The sequence below is a fragment of the Condylura cristata genome, unplaced genomic scaffold (genome assembly GCF_000260355.1).
Source record: "Condylura cristata isolate star-nosed mole 26May11 unplaced genomic scaffold, ConCri1.0 scaffold00011, whole genome shotgun sequence".
Lineage (NCBI taxonomy): Eukaryota > Metazoa > Chordata > Mammalia > Eulipotyphla > Talpidae > Condylura > Condylura cristata.
Window position 1 is genome coordinate 32244639 of NW_004567112.1, and position 18374 is coordinate 32263012.

General features: G+C 54.8%; 1 protein-coding gene across 4 annotated transcripts in view; it reads right to left on the reverse strand.

Moving 5' to 3' along the window:
• ZMIZ1 (zinc finger, MIZ-type containing 1) overlaps positions 1-18374 on the reverse strand; it is a 220496-nt gene that overhangs the window by 155429 nt on the left and 46693 nt on the right. The gene's annotated exons all lie outside the window — the stretch shown is intronic.

The window sequence follows — 18374 nt, forward strand, 5'->3', positions numbered from 1 at the left end:
TGGCCTCTTGGACCACTTAAACACGCCGGGGATGCCTGATTTATCAGTCGGCTGTCTCCCCGACCCTGCAGCGTTCCCACGAGGAAGCCAACTCCTCCCAATGGGTTTTAAACAATTTTCTTAAACATGTATGTTACTTCTGGACATCCAGGGCTTTAGTGTTGTTGTCTATCCCTTCTTGGTAAGAAAAGCAGAGCACCATGGGCTCCCTGTGCAGCCCCCAGGCAGGGTGACAGGGAGAAGCTGTCGGGTATTTTTAGCTGGCCTGTGAGCCCTCGCTGCGCCTCCTCTGTGGTGTGCCTGGCTTCAGGGAATTATCTCACGCGCCGGCAGGCAGCCACTTCCAAAGCCACTCTCTGACCCCTGCCTGAATTCCTTCTCCATTATGAACCGCTCACCAGATCTCTGGCCAATACTGAGAGCCATTTCACGTGGCACACCTCCTTGGGAAGACCGGCCCACCCCCCGCCGCGTCCCCTCCTGTGGGCAGGCCTGGACGGCTTACGTCAATCTACTCAGGAGGCCCAGAAGCAGGCTTGAAAGCCTGCTTTAAAGAAGAGCACTGGTGATTATTTATTTTGTGTCCCACACTTTGGGCTTCGCCTATGCCCTTCATGATTCTTGGGCCTAGCTGAATCCTATCTGTATGATGACTGAATTAATATTTATCTTAACTTCAACTCATTATTTTTTGGCTCTAATAAATCCGGACTTGTCCAAAGTCATCCTCTCCATTGAGTTTATATGCTAGTATATACTTTTAATAAACCATAATAAACATATAGGTAATGAAAGAAAAATATATGCTCTTTCTGGTACTAATTCTAGAATCTTGTCACAGGTTACCAGAGTTATGTGGGCCGAGCTTTGGCAAACTCACTTATTTATCAATCCTCCCTGTGTATGGAAGGAGAGAGTTGTGGGGAGAGGTGACGGGCTGACAGGGCCTCAAAATTCATTAAACTGTATAGCTATGAGGAGGAGGGCCAAGGTCAGGGAGTCCTGGAAGCTCTCAATACTGTCCTTTCTTCCCTGCGCTGGGTGAGGCCATTCCTTTCCCCAAATGTGAACTTTGCGGTGAGAATCCGGGCAGATTGGTCACAAGGCCTCATGAGGAATTTCGTGTCAGGATGGGCAGTCCCAGCGGAGGGCTGCAACTTATGCAGAGACCGAGGGTCCAAGATGGAATCTTTCCCCAACATCCTGAGGCCGCTGGTGTATCTGCCCTTTTCCATCAGCCTCCTCCAGGTTAGGCAGCATCTGGCTGCAAGTATAATCCCCTCTCAGGTTAGATTTGGAAGCACAGATTGTATCCCTGAAACTGAGCTCTTGATTCTCTGCTCCTGTAGGCTCTTGGGTAACCTCTGGCTCTGCCTGTGCCACTGTTCCCCTAGATGTGTCTTGAGGGGTACAGCCTGATGATCCCAAAGGCACACCCCACAGCTCACGGGACTTGTTGAGCCTCTCCGCCCTCTCCTGCTCAGCCCACAGCTTGGCGACCCCAGCTGGGCCCCTGGGTTCATAGCCTGGCTGCCAGCCCCTCCTGCTGAGAACAGGATGTGGGTGTCAGGAGGTGAAGGAGAGTGTGGGGTCGGATGGGGAGTGGCCTCGGGACGGGACTTCCTGAAGCCAGATCGGTTTACCACAGTCAGTTGGGCCCAGGACCGCACAGCTGTGAGTTATAAATGTCCCTGTCAGAGCCCGGGCTGAGGGGCCCTGCTGCCGATGGAGGCGCCAGGGCCTGCAGTGCCCACTCCTCGGGGGGCCTCCTCAGCCTGGGGTGCCCTGCCTGAATGTCTAGCTCTCATGACCTCTGGGCTCTCTTGACTCCTGTTCCAGAAATGCCTGATGTGAACAGGCCTATTACCAGCTCCCCTGACCTTCCAGGTGTGAATATTGTGGTTCCAGCTACACCAAGAGCTCTCAGGATAGGGTCCATCATGGGCCCCTACCTGGCACCAAACTGGGGCACCAAGCGCAGTCAGCCAGCCTGCCAACAGCTTCGGGGCAACTATTCCAACACAGCAACCTGCTTCCCACAACACGAAGTGTCCTGTCCATGCGCCTGGCCTAGGGTTTGGACCACACAGTCTAGGGTGCCCAGAGACGATCATGCCCATGCATGATTGTCTCTAGAGCAAAAGTAAGGTCCCCGAGTCCCAGGGCCCAGGCTATCTTCTCTGGCTGGGACCACCAGTTAGACCCCAGCCCCAGATATACGGTAACAATATGCAGCAGTGGTCCAGGTTTACAGGACTCGAGGTGATACTATTTTGGAGGTCCTTTACATCAAACTACAAATACATATTTGCAATGAGGGAAGAAATCACAACAAATTCGTGATCTAAGTACCTTTCTCAAACGGTCCCTTAGACAATTTACTAGAAATGCTCACACAGAAATGCTCCTCCTGGCAATCTGCTGGCCCTCCACCTAAAACACTCTACAACCGCCTGCAAAACACACTGGGACATGCAGGGGAGCGAGAAGTGGCGGGAGGCTTAAGCTTCAAGAGCTCCCCGGCAAGTTTGCCTTTAATCAATAAGAGCGATGAAACTGATGATAACAATATTGAACATTAATGGACCTTTATTTGGCAAAGTTCTAAGTACACTATGTGAATTAACTCAGCTAATATCACCACAGCCTAAGAAATGTACACTATACCCATTTTGTAACAGATGAGGACACAGGCACAGAAAGAAAAGAAATCAGCGCACACAGCGAGGATATGAATTCAGACAGCTTAGTGTTGATGCCACTGTGAGCTCCCATCTGGCAGGTTCCAGCAACAGCAGGGACCCAGGGCCAACAAATCCTTACAAGCCCAGCCCAGCACCAAGCTCTCTGTAGTCAACTGGGGCCTCCTGCTGTTTTATTCTTCCCAGAGCTCGCTGGGGTTCTCTCCATGGGCAGACATGGGTTCCTGGGGCTGGAGAGTGGGGAATCAATCCTAGAGATATGCTTGACCTGCCATAGAGAGATTCTGGCAGGGGTGTGGTCTGATGAAGGTCATGCAGCAGGCTGTCCAACACCTTCAATTTACAGATAAGAAAAAAGTGGTTTGAGAGAAGTGACTTCCCGAGGGTCAGCCAGAGAGTGCTGGATACATGTGAGCTCTAAGGCTACTCTGGAGGGTGGGGCAGGTCTCCCGCTGCCTGAGGATGGCCACAGCCTGGCGCTGGCGGGATAATCTGGCCAGGCGGCAGAGGGAGGAGGCACCCTGTCTTTTGGCCTCCCAGGAGCAAAGCCTTTGTTTGTTCTCTTTGTTTTCCATCTGCCCCAGCCCCCCCCCCACCCCCGTGGCCTTCCAGGCTTCCCCTGATTGTGTACAGGGTGATAAAAGGGCAGATGAGCAGGAGATCTGGCGGCAGTGGGGTCACCTTGCACAGACAGGGTGGCGGCGGGTGGGTGGCCAGGAATTTGGCTCTGTGATGGGTTTATCTGCAGGGTTGGAAGAAAATGGTATGCTCTGGGGGCATAGTAGGCCTGGGTGAGGGATGGGGCCATGGCGGCTGTAGCCCAGGGATTGGCCAACTCTGCCCTCAGGCCCCGGCTGACCCTGCTGGACCTCCTGACCTGGTGTTTTCAGATCCTCTCCAAAAGTGTCCCCAACTTCAGTTAAGAGTTACTTTTAACCATATGTGTGTCCCATCTAAATTACTGATATACTGTTATTTAAATCACTTTGAACTAATCACTTTTTTTTTTTTTAACTTAGTCTCAGCTAAAGCAATAATGTCTTGAAATCATGGGTTTGATGTATTATTTAGATTTTTTCGAATAACGTGACAGTAAACATGAAGGATGAAGACGTGAAAATCAGACCCTCGTGCCTGTCCTGGCAATGCCCAGCAGCACACAACCAGGGATGGAGAGAGCAGAGCCATCCCTGCAGGGGGAAGTAGGAAGCGGCCGAGGTTTCCAAGCACCCACACTGGCTGTGGTTGGCTCATGGGCTCCGACCAGGCCACCTCTTTCCTCTACTGAAGCTGGGGTTTGGTACAGACATTCTCCAGCTGCAGATGACTTCATCTCCTTGCAAATTCCTCTGACAAGAGCTGGAGGAGGAGCCCAAACACCTGGGTGGTGGTGGTGGGGGGGTGGGATGGGGGGTCTTTCTCTACCGCCATCTTACTGGACCTCAGTTTCTCCGTTTGCACAGAAAGAGTGAATGAGCCAAAGGTTCCCCCAGGTTTGTCAGTCAGATTACAACCCCCGAACCTAAATGCCAGTGATGTTTCTGGTGACCCCCAGGACCCTATAACTACCTCTGTGGATCTCCCTTGGTCCCTTTCTTTCCACACCTGACTGCGGACCTCGAGTGGCATCTGGGGTGCAAAGGGGAGATGGGGCTATCCTGTGTGACAGCTATAAAATTAGATAATCAGCTAATCACCAGCAAATTAGCATCCCATCTTTACATAGAACAAATATAGTATTTACGTAAAAGTTGTTAGGAGTTTCTCTCTTTTTAATTAGCAGAAATAAATGCAAAATGAATGGTAATTAGGCAGCTGATGGATTCGGTAGTACAATTATGCCTGCAGCAGTGCCCCAGTCCTTAAACGCTGCGTGCTCCGAGGAGTCAGAGAAGCCTATTTATATAGTTTATTTATAAAACAAAGTTAGCAGGAGCAATGCTGAGGGCGGAGGGGGGTTCTTGGCCGCAGGGCAGGGTCCTGAGAGGAGAGGGAGTTTCGTGTCCAGAATGGGGGGCTGCTTAGCATGGGCTGTGAAAGTGTGCCACTAAGGCCCCCACATGTCTATTTCAGGCCTCGCATATGTCGCTGGGAATGGTCTCCCTGGCAGGAAGTAGGCTGGAGCAGTGTGGAGGGGCTGGGAGCAGCTGTTCTGTGCGCTCCAGCCTCTTTCCCTCCCTGGTCCCCACTTTTCTCTTCCTTGCTGGCCCTATTCCTTTGCTGAATACTTCTAAGTACTGCACCAAAAGGCACATTCTTTAAAATATTCTCCCTTTCTGTCACAAATTCAAGGTGAATTGGGTCTAAAACTAAAGTGCCCGAACAATATGTAGACCTGAATCAGTGGAATACCCAAGGGAGTACAGAGAAAAAGAGGATTCCTGAAAGGAGGCAGACCAGAGGAAGAGACAAGAGTTGGGTTTTGAAGGATGTGTAGGAGTTTGTGAGAAGGCAGGAGGTAGCAAAGGACACTCTTGGGCACAGGCAGGGAGGTGGGAAATAACATCCTGTGACTACAGGAAGGCGTGCATGGGGGGATAGAGGCTGGAGAAATAAGCAGGGCCTCACTGTAATGGCTCCCAGTGCAAACTAAGCGTTTGAACTTGATCCAGAAGCTGAGGAAAGATGTGACTCAAAGGAATGGGGCAGAGTCCCTTCCCACTTACAGTTCTCTACTTAGCTTCTCTCCCCCTACCTCTAGGGAAGTAGAGAGCCAGGTCGACAGGCCATTAGAGCCAGCTGGTCCAGCTCAGCGGAGCGAGTATGGAACAGGAGGCTAACCTGATTATAAGGAACAAGAGGTTTGTCTGTGAGGGAGGGAGGCTGAGTGCTTTGCAGGCAGATGGAAGAAGGGAAGAGGGGCCTGCTGGGCCATACTTGGGGCTCCTGGGTAAGGGACTTGTTTTTCCTAGAACACAGCCCAGAAACTGGCACCCCCCCAACCCCCACCCCTGACTGCTGGGGAGGCCTTAGCGACCTTGGGGGAGAGGTGAGGCTGGGCTGGAGAGGCCTCCCAGGCTGGCACCAGGGCTCCACCACTGCCTTGGGCTGTGACCTTGAAGAGCCACGCCCAAGTCCAGGCCACACCTTCTTGTCTCCAAAACGAAGGTTTGAATAGGAATAAAGGAGAAGCTACCAGAAACACTGATGAATTCCTCCCAGTCCATCCAAGAGACGACTCTGGAAGGCCTTCTCTGGCTTGCCACAGGCCTTTCCATACCCTCCTGTCTTACCACCTCCCTGCTCCCCCACCCAATTCACACACTGGTGTGGTATGCTGCAGGGTGCTGTGATGAGACCCTGCCTAAGACCACCTAGGTCTTTCCAGTGGTCCAGTTGTGACCCTGGCTTCAGGACACCAGAAGTCCAGGGCTAGAGAAAGGAGAGCAAAAGGCTTCCCTGCTATCACCCCACAGAGAGAAATGGGAGCAGGGTCATTGTTCTTTGTCTGGAAGCCTCTGCCCCTGGTGCACAAGCAGTCTTTCCCCTACCCAGGGACGGACAGCCCTCCACTGGGGCTGCCCTCTCGAAGTTGAGAACAGGAATGTCTGGCCACATAAGCCCTGGGGTAATTAAAATGCTCAAGCAAGCCTGTGCTCCTGGCAGTGACTGTGTGCGGTGGGTCAACGGGGACTTTGAAGACTGGAGGTTCTGAAGGATTCCACAAAGGAAGTTTCCTACTCCCCAGCACACAGGTCTCTAACCCCCAGAACCGCCCCTGCCGAGAAGCAGGGACCGGGCAGCCCCATCAAGGCCTGGAGAAGGTGCCTGGGCTGGTACCCACGGCTCTCCTCTCCAGACCGCGCTCAGACGCGTAGGGGCAGACGGATCGCACCGCAGCGCTTCTCTGCTCCTGCCTTTGGCCAAAATCAATAAAAATCTTCACTATGATCGTTTCACCAGAACAAGGGCCCCTTGCTAGGACATTCCTCCTGTGGCAGGCTGAGGGTCTCCCTTCATCATATAACTGCCAGCTCCTGCAGGCGGGTGACTGTGGGGGCGGGGTGGTAATGGGGGGCAGCACAGGGGTGGGGCGGTGGGGCCTGCGCAGGGCGCCTCTAAGTGCCTCTCCAAAGACCAGGCTGGTGCTATTCATCAACTGGTTTTCAGGGCTGTGAGAAATCAATGGCATTTGTGCTGCAAACTCATCATTAGGACAGGAAAAACTCTGCAATGGAATTGATTTGTTTAAATATAATAACACAATTTAACAGAGATCTGTGGGGGAGGGGAAGGGACCCAGGCAAACAAAACACCAGACAACTCAGGGAACCAGGGGAAGAACCTGCCTCAAGAAAACCCTCCCGCAGACAGCCCGGCCCTGGTGCCCCAAGGCCTTCCTGGCCGCTCCCAGGTCCCAGATCCCAGCCCCTCGGAGGCCTGAGTGGGCATGATCCGCTGTGCCCCAGCCAGGAAGCCCACACATGGGCACAGAGGGCCGCTGGTCAGTGCTGTGTTGTTCTTGGGTGACTTTGGCTTGGAGAATGTTGCTTTAACCTCACACACTCTTACTTGGCACCTACTGTGCTTTAGGCACCCAAGAGAAACCGCTTCACAGGTCCACAGACGTGGGTTTGATGTGGCTCAGCAGGTGCGCAGGTGACAACACGAGGTGGGGGAGGGCTGGGCTTCCTGGTGTCCGAGGAGATGCAGCAGGGGTGGGCTGGGGCAGGAAGAAGGGGCAGCCGGGGTAGTGGAGGGCAGTGGAAGATCACTCAGATTACCAGGAGGAGCCCACTGGGAGGGCAGGACCCTCATTTTGTGGGTACAGTGGTAGCTGCCAGCCCTCGTGCTGATGGTGTGCTCTGACTTTATTGACCCTTCAAATGTCCCAGGACCCTGCAAACACTTAACACGTATCATTTCACTGAATCTCACCAGCTGATGGGGGAGGGATATTTTTACCCACATTGCACACATGAGAACACTGAGGCTCAGAGAGGTTAAGCAACTGCCTGGGGCCACACAGCCAGGAGGTAGTGGAGCTGGGATCAGACCCCAGAGCCTTTACACTAACCACTATTCCTCCTACTCTCATTTGAGCTTGGTCTCCACGTGAACTAGGAAGACAGATGGCTCCTGCCCTCTTGCTCTGTGAGCTGGGGCATGAGATACCTACCCAGGGCAGTTCAAGGCAGAGCTTGAGGCATGAGGCAGACAAGGCACTGGGCTGGCATCCTGATCACAACCCCCATGTGGCCTCAGCCTTCCAGACTGGGTGAGGCTGGCTCCCCAGGTGCAGAGTTGGCCAGGTACTTGGGGTGCACTGACACCTCACCTGGATCTCTTCCCAACCTCTCCGCAAGGAGTGGGGGTCCCTTTCCCCAAGGGAAAGAAGTAGGTGAGGTCTAAGAAGGAAGATATGCAGGGAGGAGACCTCCTCGCAGAGAGGGAGGGTGTCAGCCGTTGTCTCAGAGTAGCCTCAGCCTGCAGTCCTCGGGAAAGGGGCGCAGCTTTGGGCAGCCTAACTGAGCTCAGGAAGGGCCTCGGGTCAGTCTTGGTGATAGTGGGAAGCCAGGGCGGGCCCAAGGGCTGGGGAAGGCTCAGTAATAAGAGGTGAGAACTCCAGCAGGCAGGGGTGCGGGTGAGGCAGTGGGGATGCCGAGGGGGACGCGGGTACATGTTAAGGAGGTTGAGGGGTGAGGATACAACGGTGCAAAGACAACCTGGGCCTCAGGAGACTTGGATGTGCAGCTTCACTGAACCAGCAGCTGCCTAAGTCAATGTGACTGACCAGGACCCCAAGGAGCAGTGGGCCCCTCCCCCCAGGAAGTCCTGGCTTGGGGGAGGGCACTGCTGGCCGGCAGACCGCCACCAACCCGGCTCTGTCCCCCTGCTGACCTTTCTCCTTTGTCAGCAATGCTCTCTATCAATGCACCGGAAGGGCCAGTGCAATCTCTGGGCTGCCTGAGCCAGGGCTGGGGGTGGGGTTCCCTCTGTCTTCCCTCTTTAAGGGAAGAAGTTTCCAGAGTGTGTCCAGAAAGCCTGAGCAGAGGTGCCAAGTCTCTTGGTACAAACAGGGACACTGAGGTCTGGTAAAGGGCAGCCCAGGGCTCGCCAACCAGTGCAGGAGCAGCCCTGGGTACAGAGTCCACTGTACCTACCTGCTGCATGCTCAGGACCTGCCTGCTGGCAGCGCAGAGGGAGAGAAAGGAGCAGGGGCCTGGGGCCTACAGATAGGGGGATGGATAGGGATGTGTCTAGAAAAGGGGAGCTGGTCAGTGGGAGCGGGGGCCAGCAGGCTTAGTAACCGGATGGAGGAGTTGGGGTTCTCTGTCCTGGTTTTCCTGGGACTGAGCGATTTCTGGGCGATAAAATAGTCACGCAACTGGACGGAAGGTTCTACCACTTTCAGACTATGTGTGACCCTTCTGTGCCTCAGTTTCCTCATTTAGAATAGAAGTTATGAGTACCTGCTGTGGGGCTGTCCTGAGATTAAAGAATGTATGTAAAGTGCTTCCATCGGACGCAGCGTCTGATCCGAACCACACAGCAAAGAGCAGGGGAAGCTGTCATTCCTACAGATTACTACCACAAGCGTCATGGTGACGACCCCCTAAATCACAACGAGCCTTGTGTGGCCGGGGCTGGTCCCAAGGAGGGTACCTGGGGCGCATCTTTAAGCTCAGATGAGGAAATCTAGGTGTCGAGGGTTAAGCCACTGGCCCAGGTTCTTGTAGCTGGCAAGCCCACAGCCAGTAAACCACTTCCATTTCCACCAGGCTGACCCCACAGCCAGGGATGTGGGGGCCAACGTCAACACAATTCTGGTCACTCTGACCCAGGGCAAGAACTGAACAAATACACAGCCAGGGCAGGTGTGGCAGGCCACTCTGCAGGGGCACAGGGATGGGTCAGTCCCCAATTCTTAGCCTGAGTGTCCAAGACCTTCCCAGTCTGGTTTAAATGCATCTACTGAATGTACAAGGTTTCAGTCTGTTTGCCCAAAAGAGAAAGAAAAGCCCCCGGGGGTGTTTCCTAGTGGCCTTGGGGCTCATCTCCCTCTCCGTTGGCACTCACCTCATTTCATTCTTGCAAAAATACTCAGTTATGATGTCCATTTTGGAGATGAGAACAGAGGAGCTCAGAAGTGAGGTAAGTGCACAGCTGGACTTAACTGTGCCCAACTATGTGCCAAGCAGCCTGAAGGCAGGAGAGGCCATGCTTCCTGTGTCCCTGTTGGGTGGCACACTATAGGAGCGGTACGGGGTTTGAGGTGAGCCCTCCATAACTACGCAGGAAGGGCATCTTACCCATCCGAGTCTGGTAATTCATGAGAACCCCCCGTGGTTCAAGGAAGGGCCCAAGACCCCAAGGTAGGGTGGCCAGGCTGGCAGGTATTACCCCAGAAGGAAGAGGGTGGGGAAGCCAGAGCTCAGGTGGGGGTCCATCATCCCTCTGCTTGGGGAGTAGGTAAGCCGTGCAGAGACCCCCCTCATGCATGTTGGGTCTGAGCATGTAGTGCAATCCCCGTCTCAGCCCCTGGGAAGCCCTTAGCACAAGGAGGTGCAGGCTGACAGAGCAATCAGCTTCCAGCACTCAGGAAAAAGGTCGCCTAGGCGGGCGGGCGGGCAGGCAGGGAGACAGGCACTGGCTGGGCAGGGGCCTGGGAAGCCGGGCCCAGTTATTTTTAGCATCTTAATTCAAGAGGGAGGAGATCCTCCTCCCCACCAGGTAAATGTCAGCACCACCACCGGACCCAGCTAATTAAAGTAGCAGGAACCAAGGGCAGAGACAGTGACTCTGTCTCCCTCCACCTCTTCTCCCCAGCCCATCTGCCTATAAACAGGAAACACAGGCTGGATTCCTAAAGGAAACCGACCAGGGCCTAGAATCCGGGGTTTAATTCCTGCCTTGCCTGTGTGACCCTGGCCAAGTCTTGTGCCATCTCTTCTCTGACTCTAATGTCCTCTTCAGGGAAATGGGCCCCTGCCGAGCCCACCTGACATGAAGGTGACAGCAGTCGGGTCGTGACGGGGTTTTGCCACGAGGACAGTATGCCCTTCCTGCATGAACTGGTTGCTCTGTTATTCCAGAAGAGAATTCTGGGCCTCCAGAGCGGGAGCACACGCCAGCCTGGAGCTGACGAAGCCCGAGCTGGCCGCTTTGCAAACTGCTGGGGGGATTTGCGCAATCCCAGGTACTGGGAGTCCAAGAGGCCATGGCTGCCGCTGGGCTGACAGGCGAGAGTGAGAGGCTGCCGTGGGTCAGCAGAGGTGTGGCCAGCAACCTGGACCGAGTTCAGATCTCAGGGAGGAGCCACTCTCAGAGGGTGCCAGTCACCCACAGCCTGTAGACCGGGAGACCACAGGCCTGGCCCTGTCTGTCAGTCCCTGAACTGGTCATAGACTTGGGGAGTGCCACACCCTCCCCTCCAAATGAAGAGCTGTTCATGGGAAGGAGAGGGGAAGCCCACCTGACAACTCCTGACCCGCCAAAAAACCTTTTAGCTCTGGAGTCTACTCTGGGGGTCCAACCCATAACCTAAATGGAATCTGCCCCAAGGGCCTAATTCCCCATCCTCTCAGACTGGAGGAGATTCCTGGCAAACCCCAGGAATCAGCAACCATTTCTCCCCAGCCAGAGAGGAGCCCTGCGTCTAGGAGCAGTCCCAGCTGCCCACCAGCACCTAGACAGAAGGGGGAATCCAGGATTCTGGCATCTGCTCACACCCTGCCCAAAGAGACCTTCCACTGAGGCACTGCCAGATGGGGCTCTCAGGTGCCTGGAACACTGAGGGAATTGAGGCACAGAGGTGGGGCAGTGACCAGCTCGAGACATTTAGTAAGTTGGAAGCAAAGTACAAACTTCCTCCTCTGTCATCTGGCCTCCAGGGGGCACCTCCAACCTCATTTACTTCTCTGGGCCCTCCACCCACTGATCTGCTCTCCCCACCACCCCGCCAGGGTGCTTGCCTCTGCTGCTTCCTTCACAGCCATGGTCATTCTTCAGGGCCCAGCTAGAACTCCTCCTCCTCCAGGAAGTCCTCCCTGACCCTCGAGTCCCTGGGAGCCCTCAACACTTGTTCTGGGTACTGCAGGCGCTGACTCTCATCCAGCCGGCAGCTGAGCACCCTGGCGTGCAGAGTTCAGAGGAGGGGACTAACCAGGGACATGGGTGGCTCCAGCTTTCCTGATTCTACTTCCCTTCCTCCCCGCTCTTGTATCTGGTCAGCTTTCAAACTGGGCACTGACTCTGGAGCATTCTCTCTGCCCTTGGCCTCTGAGCCTGCAATTTCTAGGCCTCACTGGCTCTCTGGGTAAACAGAGGGGGAAGTGCTAATGGTAGCCAGCCTCAGCAGGAGGTGGATCACAGGAGGCAGAACACAAATGAGGCTTAGCAGTCAGGTTGGAGGATGGCCCATGCACCTCTCAGTCCCAGTTCTAGGCTGATCCCCAGGGACCCCCAGAACTTCCTCAGTTCTCCACTCTGCACCCACCCCACCCTTGCCTTTCCACGAACCAGCATCAGCACCTGCCATACATCCAAAGCAGTTTAAGATGGCAGTGAGCCTGGCTGGAAGCCTGGAATGCCATTCTAGGCCACCGTTGGTGTATTCTCCTGGAGCTGAGTGTCAGTGTTCCCATCTTTACTACGAGGGGCTGGGTCAAATAATTTTGAAGGCCCCTCTCCCCCAGGCAGAGGTGCAAAGGTGGCTGCTGATTCAAATAAAGATGCCGCCTTTGCGGCCCCACCCAGTGTCTGTCCTCTCCTGCAAGTCACCAAGGCTTTGGACCTGGGACACAGGGCATGGGTGTGACTGTCCTCACCCTCAGCGTGTGGCTGTGGACCAGATGGAGCTCTGTGAGATCCAGGTGAGCAAACATCAGTGGGAGGGAGAATCACCCAGTGAGTAACACCCAAGGAATCCTTCCCAGAGTGTCTACCAAATCCTAGCTCAGCCGTGGAGAGCCCTGCTGCTGGCTGTGGTCAGACATCCTTGGGGCCACATGTAGCCCCCACACCTACAAAGTGATCACACGCGATTGGCGAGATTCCCAAAGGAGTCTGGGAAGCTGGGGAGACCCAGACCCACCTCTCAGGGGGAAGGATGCCTCCTGCCTGGCTTACCAGCCTCTGCACCTGCCACGGGGTGCAATGTGATCTGGGCTGGTCTCTGGGCCGTCTGTTGCCCCATGTCACTGAACAGGTTTGTCCAACCCCTCCTTTCCAACCCCTGGGCTGAGGTCAGGCCCACACCAGGCAGGGTGCAGACAGTGGCAACAGAGGGCAGTTTCACATTTCAGCATTTGGGAAAACTGGTTTCCCCTGGTGAAGGGCACTAGTCCTCGCCCAGGGGAGCTGCAGAGCTGCTGGGCTGCTGACGAGGGACTGGTGCGCCCCGAGGTCTGGCCGTCTGGAGTGGACACGCCCCAAGCCCCCAGCCCTGCTCCTCTCTCTGGGTGAGCACCTCACCTTGCAGGTCAAGGCCAGCCCAGTCCTCCTGGCCCCCACTCTCTTGGCTTCCCACTCTCCGAAGAATCCAGGTCACACTCTGTAGTCAGCCTTCCAGGCCCTTGGGAGCTGCCTCAGCACCTGCCTCCAGCTGCGGAGGAATGAATACTTTCCAGCTGGGCACCTTGACCACCCACCGAGCTGGGCCAACATTGGGAGGACCCTATTCTTCTATACCTCTACAGGAATCCAGCCCCCCTTCAGCCGTCTCCCCTGCCTGCCTCCTCCCGTAGCAGGGGAAGCTGCTCCTTCCAACCCTTACTGCATTCACTACCCACCAGGAGCCCCTGTAAGTAGGCTCCATGCTGTCTGCCTGGGCCTACCTGTGCTCACCCAGCTCCTCAGTGCAGACTTACTTCCAAATGCCAGTGCCTAGCACTGGTCAGATGCTCAACCCACCCTCACGACCTTTGCCCTGTGACCCCTCTAGTAACAATGACCTCTTGCACCCTTGAGCTCTCTTGTCGTGCACAGGGCTCTTTCACATGCCATCAGGTCATGGAACCAGCCTTTAAAGGTCTTTATTCCCCTTTGGGGAAACAGAGGCTCACTCACCCCTTTGGGGTGAGTGCAACCCTCACCCAAATTCTGGACTGGGGTGCACTGTACCTAGTGTGGAACCTATCACTGACTGATGGAGTCGTGAACACAAAAGTACCTACTGGAGACAGTTTGACATAGCGGGAAAGCACAGATTATGGTGTCAGATAAAACGGGCCAAGTCCCCTAGGGTCTGTGACCCTAGGTAAGTGTCACTCTGTGCTAGGTTTCCTCCCTCACAGTTTGGGACAATCCTAGTTTTCCTGGGGTTGCTGAGCCCCTTGAGGAGACTGTATTGTGGTCCCTGACCTGTAATAGCCGTCTGGTTTTACCGACCAATGAACAATTGCTCAGAAAGGGGCAGTGACTTACCCAAGGTCACCTGGCAAGTCTTCAGCGGGACTGCAGCTTGAGTCCTAACCTGCTGGGCCGGGGGCATCCCACCTTGCCCACTGGGCTGTAGATTATATCCGGTTCCAGGCTAGGGTAGGGGTGGTAGACCAGGGCACGCTGCAGAGGCTGGGGCCGAGGGGCTAGGCTGCAGGCCACAAATTCCAGGCAGGGAGAGGGAGGTGTGTGCATTCTCAGCTGGTGCTGATGACTGATAGGCACGCCACATGGGGACCCTGGAATCCCAGCTCTGTGTGGCCAAGGCCAGGCCTGCTGTGAGCTGGGCTTGGTATTCAAGTTCTTGTAACTAGTCCCAAGTCTGCCCTGTGCCTTGTAATGCTGGAAATCTGCTAACTGACAGCTGAGGGTGTGCATTCTGATGGCAGGCGGCCGCTCACCAGGGGCTAGAGGGGCTAGCCAGAGAGAGTGGCCATCACCCCCAGTCCCTGTCCAGAGCTGGACCTACAGCTGCTGTGATCACCTCATATAAAACCTAAATCCAGCCCAACCCCCATCCATGCTGTCATGCTACATCCTTTCTCAAGGGACAATCCAACCATGTCACTCCCTTGGGTGCCCAAGGCCTTCAGGGTCAGCCCCATCACTTACCCCTGTCTGCTCACCTACCATGGTTCAGGCACTATGGACAGGGGTGGAAAGCCAAATCCTCACTTAACCTCACCCGTAGGCTCCTGGAACTGCAGCTTTAAGGGAGATGGCTTATAATGGAAGCAGGTCCTCAAGAAAGGTCCTTTGGCTCCAAGCCCACTGGGATTCTTTTTCTCATTGGCCGTATAATGAAACAATGTTTTAGGGTATGACACTAGTCAAGGACCTGCAGTCCTATATGGCTCAGCTCATGGAATTCCTCCCACCTCAGCAAATAGATTCTATTATTATCCCTGCTTCACCGGAGAGGAAACGAGACCCAGAGAGGTTAAGCCACTAGTCTGAAGTCACAAAGAGGAGCAGTGGCTGGAACATCCTGAAGCCTCCCAGAGTCTACACCCCTTCTCACATCTGTGCCCTGTGTATTCATTCACCAAAGGTATTCTGAGTGCCTTTTATAAAGCATCAGCCACACGGGACAGCTTGTCCCGCCTCTGATGAGACACCCTCTCATCATATCAGTCCCTGTGGGCTGCAGACCACATGCTCAGACCAGCTGGGGCCTTCTCACTTCTGCCTGATGTGGGACTTACCCGAGCCTCAGAGCCACAAGCCCCTGGCTCCAGTCCGCCTGGCAGTGGGTACTGGGCCAAGTCACCAGAGGGAGGAGCTGGGCCGAGGGCATGTCTGCTCCAGCTGGCCAGACCTCCGGCCACACAGGGCCCTTTCAGCAAGCCTGGCACTTCTGGAGCTCTTTACCAGAGGGAAACGCCAGTCTTCCAAAATGCCGAAATGTGAGGCTGAGCCAGAACAGTGCCAGGTGCCACCTCCTGTTGCCACTGTCTGCACCCCTGCCTGATGTGGGTACCACCCCAGTCCAGAATTTGGGTGAGGGCTGCACTTCTGAGCCTCTGTTTCCCCAAAGGGAAATAGGACCTTTAAGGGCTGACTCCGTGGTCTGGCTGGGTGTGAAAGAGCCTTGTGCACGACAGAGAGCTCAAGGGTGCAGGAGGTCATTGTTACTAGAGGGGTCACAGGGCAACGGTCGTGAGGGTGGGTTGGGCATCTGACCTACAGGAGTGAGTCTGCCATGCACGGATGGTGAGCATGGGGTCGTCAGGCAGAAGACTTTGCAAAGACAACAAAGAGCAGGCCCTTGGCCCTCTTTTCTCACTCCCCCAGCCCCCACCTCCCACTTCCCTGCCTGCTCCACCTCTGTACTGGTGGACTTGGAAAAACCAGGCTGACAAAGGTCAGGAAATCCTCAAACACCACTGCCCGATGGGCGGCAAGCCCACCCTAAAGGAAGCCATTGTCCTGTGACTGCTGAGGACAAGCTCAAGGCAGGCACTGCTGAGGGAGGGTGACATCTTTCCCCTGGGTGGATGAGCCTTACTAAGTGGGAGAACTCGCCCAAGGTCACTGGCAGGTAGCTGGTGAGTCTGCACGCGGACTTAGTTCTTTGCACGGTAGCTCACAGAAGCTCCTCTGCTCTGCAGCAGGCTGGCTTCCTGGGCAGAGGCAGGGGGACCGGGTTTGGAAGCTGCATCACCTTGAAAACTCACATTATCTGGGAACAGTGGGCCCTGAATGGCCATTTTGCACCAGATCCCACCATTGCATAGCTGATCCTGGTTCTAGAGGATTCTGGTTCTAGAGGATTCTGACGAGCACTCTTTGGGGCAAGGGGGGGCGAGGGGGAGGGCCAGTGGACAAACTTACATTCTCTGCAGTTTTAGCAAAGCTGGGCTCTCCCCTTGGTCTTTCTTTTCCTTTCCCATCAACTTGCTTGTCACCTGGGAATCCTTCTCAGATTTCCTTCCCATATGTGGACTGATCTCCTCAACCAAGTGCATGGTTCCACACCCTGACACTACTGAAGAGGCTGCTACCAGGTGTACAAGTAGTACCTGCCTCCCCCCAGGCCAGGGCACCCTGGAACTCCCAGCCCACCATGTTTCCAAAGGAAATTTTACAAAGGGGTCTTGGAGAGAAGTTACAAGATCATGCCCAGATAGTAGGCCTCAGAGAACAATCCACCTTCTTACTGGCAAGGAAAAGGATGCTCTTTATTTTATTTTATTTTGTTGGCCAGGGAATACTATGTCAGGCTAAAAGCCCAGGAGCCAGGAGAGTCCTGGGGATCCCCTTTCAACTTGGACAGGCCCCACTGGGAAGAAGGATTTTTTGACTCTGGGGGTACAGCTCCCACTTCCTAGCTGTGGGGCGCCCTCAGTTTCCTCACCTACAAAAAGTGGGCATAAACCGACCTGGTCTTGAGTGGATTTCCCTGGAGAAAAGAGCATAAACTCTGGCATCTGATGGCTTGGTGTGAAGCCCCCCTTTAACAGGCAGGAACAAGAGTCTTTGAGAACCTCACCTACTCTGTGTCTCAGTTTCCTCATCTGGAAACTACTGAGCGTCAGGACCTCCCTGGCATGGCTCTTGGGGATCGAGGCAAGTCATCTGCCTGGCACTCGAGGGCTGGTCCTGGACCTTGTCTTTGTAGGAGCCCACAGGGTAAGTGCTGATAGGGTGAGTAGGGATGACACAGAACCCCCAGGCTAGTTGTACACATGTCAAAGGACAGCCTGACCCCAAGAAGTTGAGACAGAGTCCCAGGGGGTGAGTGGCAGGCTCAGGGGCCCACAGACACAGCATGTAATGCTCAGTGCCCTTAACTCCATAACCTTCTCTCCTCATGGGAACAATAGTTCTGATGTGTTGATGCCAGAGTGCCAGGAGTTGTTCATGGCACTGTGCACTGATCCTCACCAGCCCTGGTGAGGAGCTGGGGGGTGGGTGATGACTATTTCCCCAGGAAGCTGTCCTGGACTTTAGACTGCATACTCACTCCAAATTCCATCAACCCCCACCTCACATCACAGCAGCTTGACTACCCTCATGCCTACTCACCACCAGCCAACAGCAAATCTTGCAACTTCCCTGCCTCAGCCTCCTGGGATTCTCACCCCATGTCTGTGCCTATCACTCGGCCCTAGCCTTGGCCTCTGCCCTCTCACTGGGCCCCTGGCACTCCTCACTCATCTATCTCCCTGTTTCTAACCAGCATCCCATTTCGCCAGTCCTGACTTAAACCTCCCTTGACCCTCCACTGGTGTGGGGATCTAATGTCCCAGTCTTATATTTGAGCCCCTTTAAAATCTCCTACCCCCTTGCCAACCTGGTGTCTCACATTGCCCGTCTCTACAGTCATCCCACAACTCCTGGCTGCCCACAATGTTACTCACTTTTGGTCACCTCCCCAGGAGGGCTCCCTTTTAGTCTCTGAATCCTTTGACCCCAAGTTATAGGACTTGGCCACATCTGCTGTGGCCTCCCTGATTCTGTATCCAGCACACAGAATGGGGCGAGGCCAGTGCCTCTGTAGTCCCAGGCTTGGCATACAGTAGGTGCTTAATGCAAGCTTAGGAAATTGAATTTGGGAGGCAGAGGGAAGGCTTCAAACCAGTTCCTCTAGAAGGGACCCCGAGTGCCACCTCATGTCACATCATACCCACAAGTGAGTCACGACTCCGGACAACCAGCGGCCACGGTCACCTCATACAAGCTTCCTCCCTCTCCCTTGAGTTGGGACAGGGTCCAGCCCTCTAGGGATGTCTGTGACTGCTTTGATCTCCACCCACAAGAAAGGTCAGTAGAGCTGGGCAAGACCAG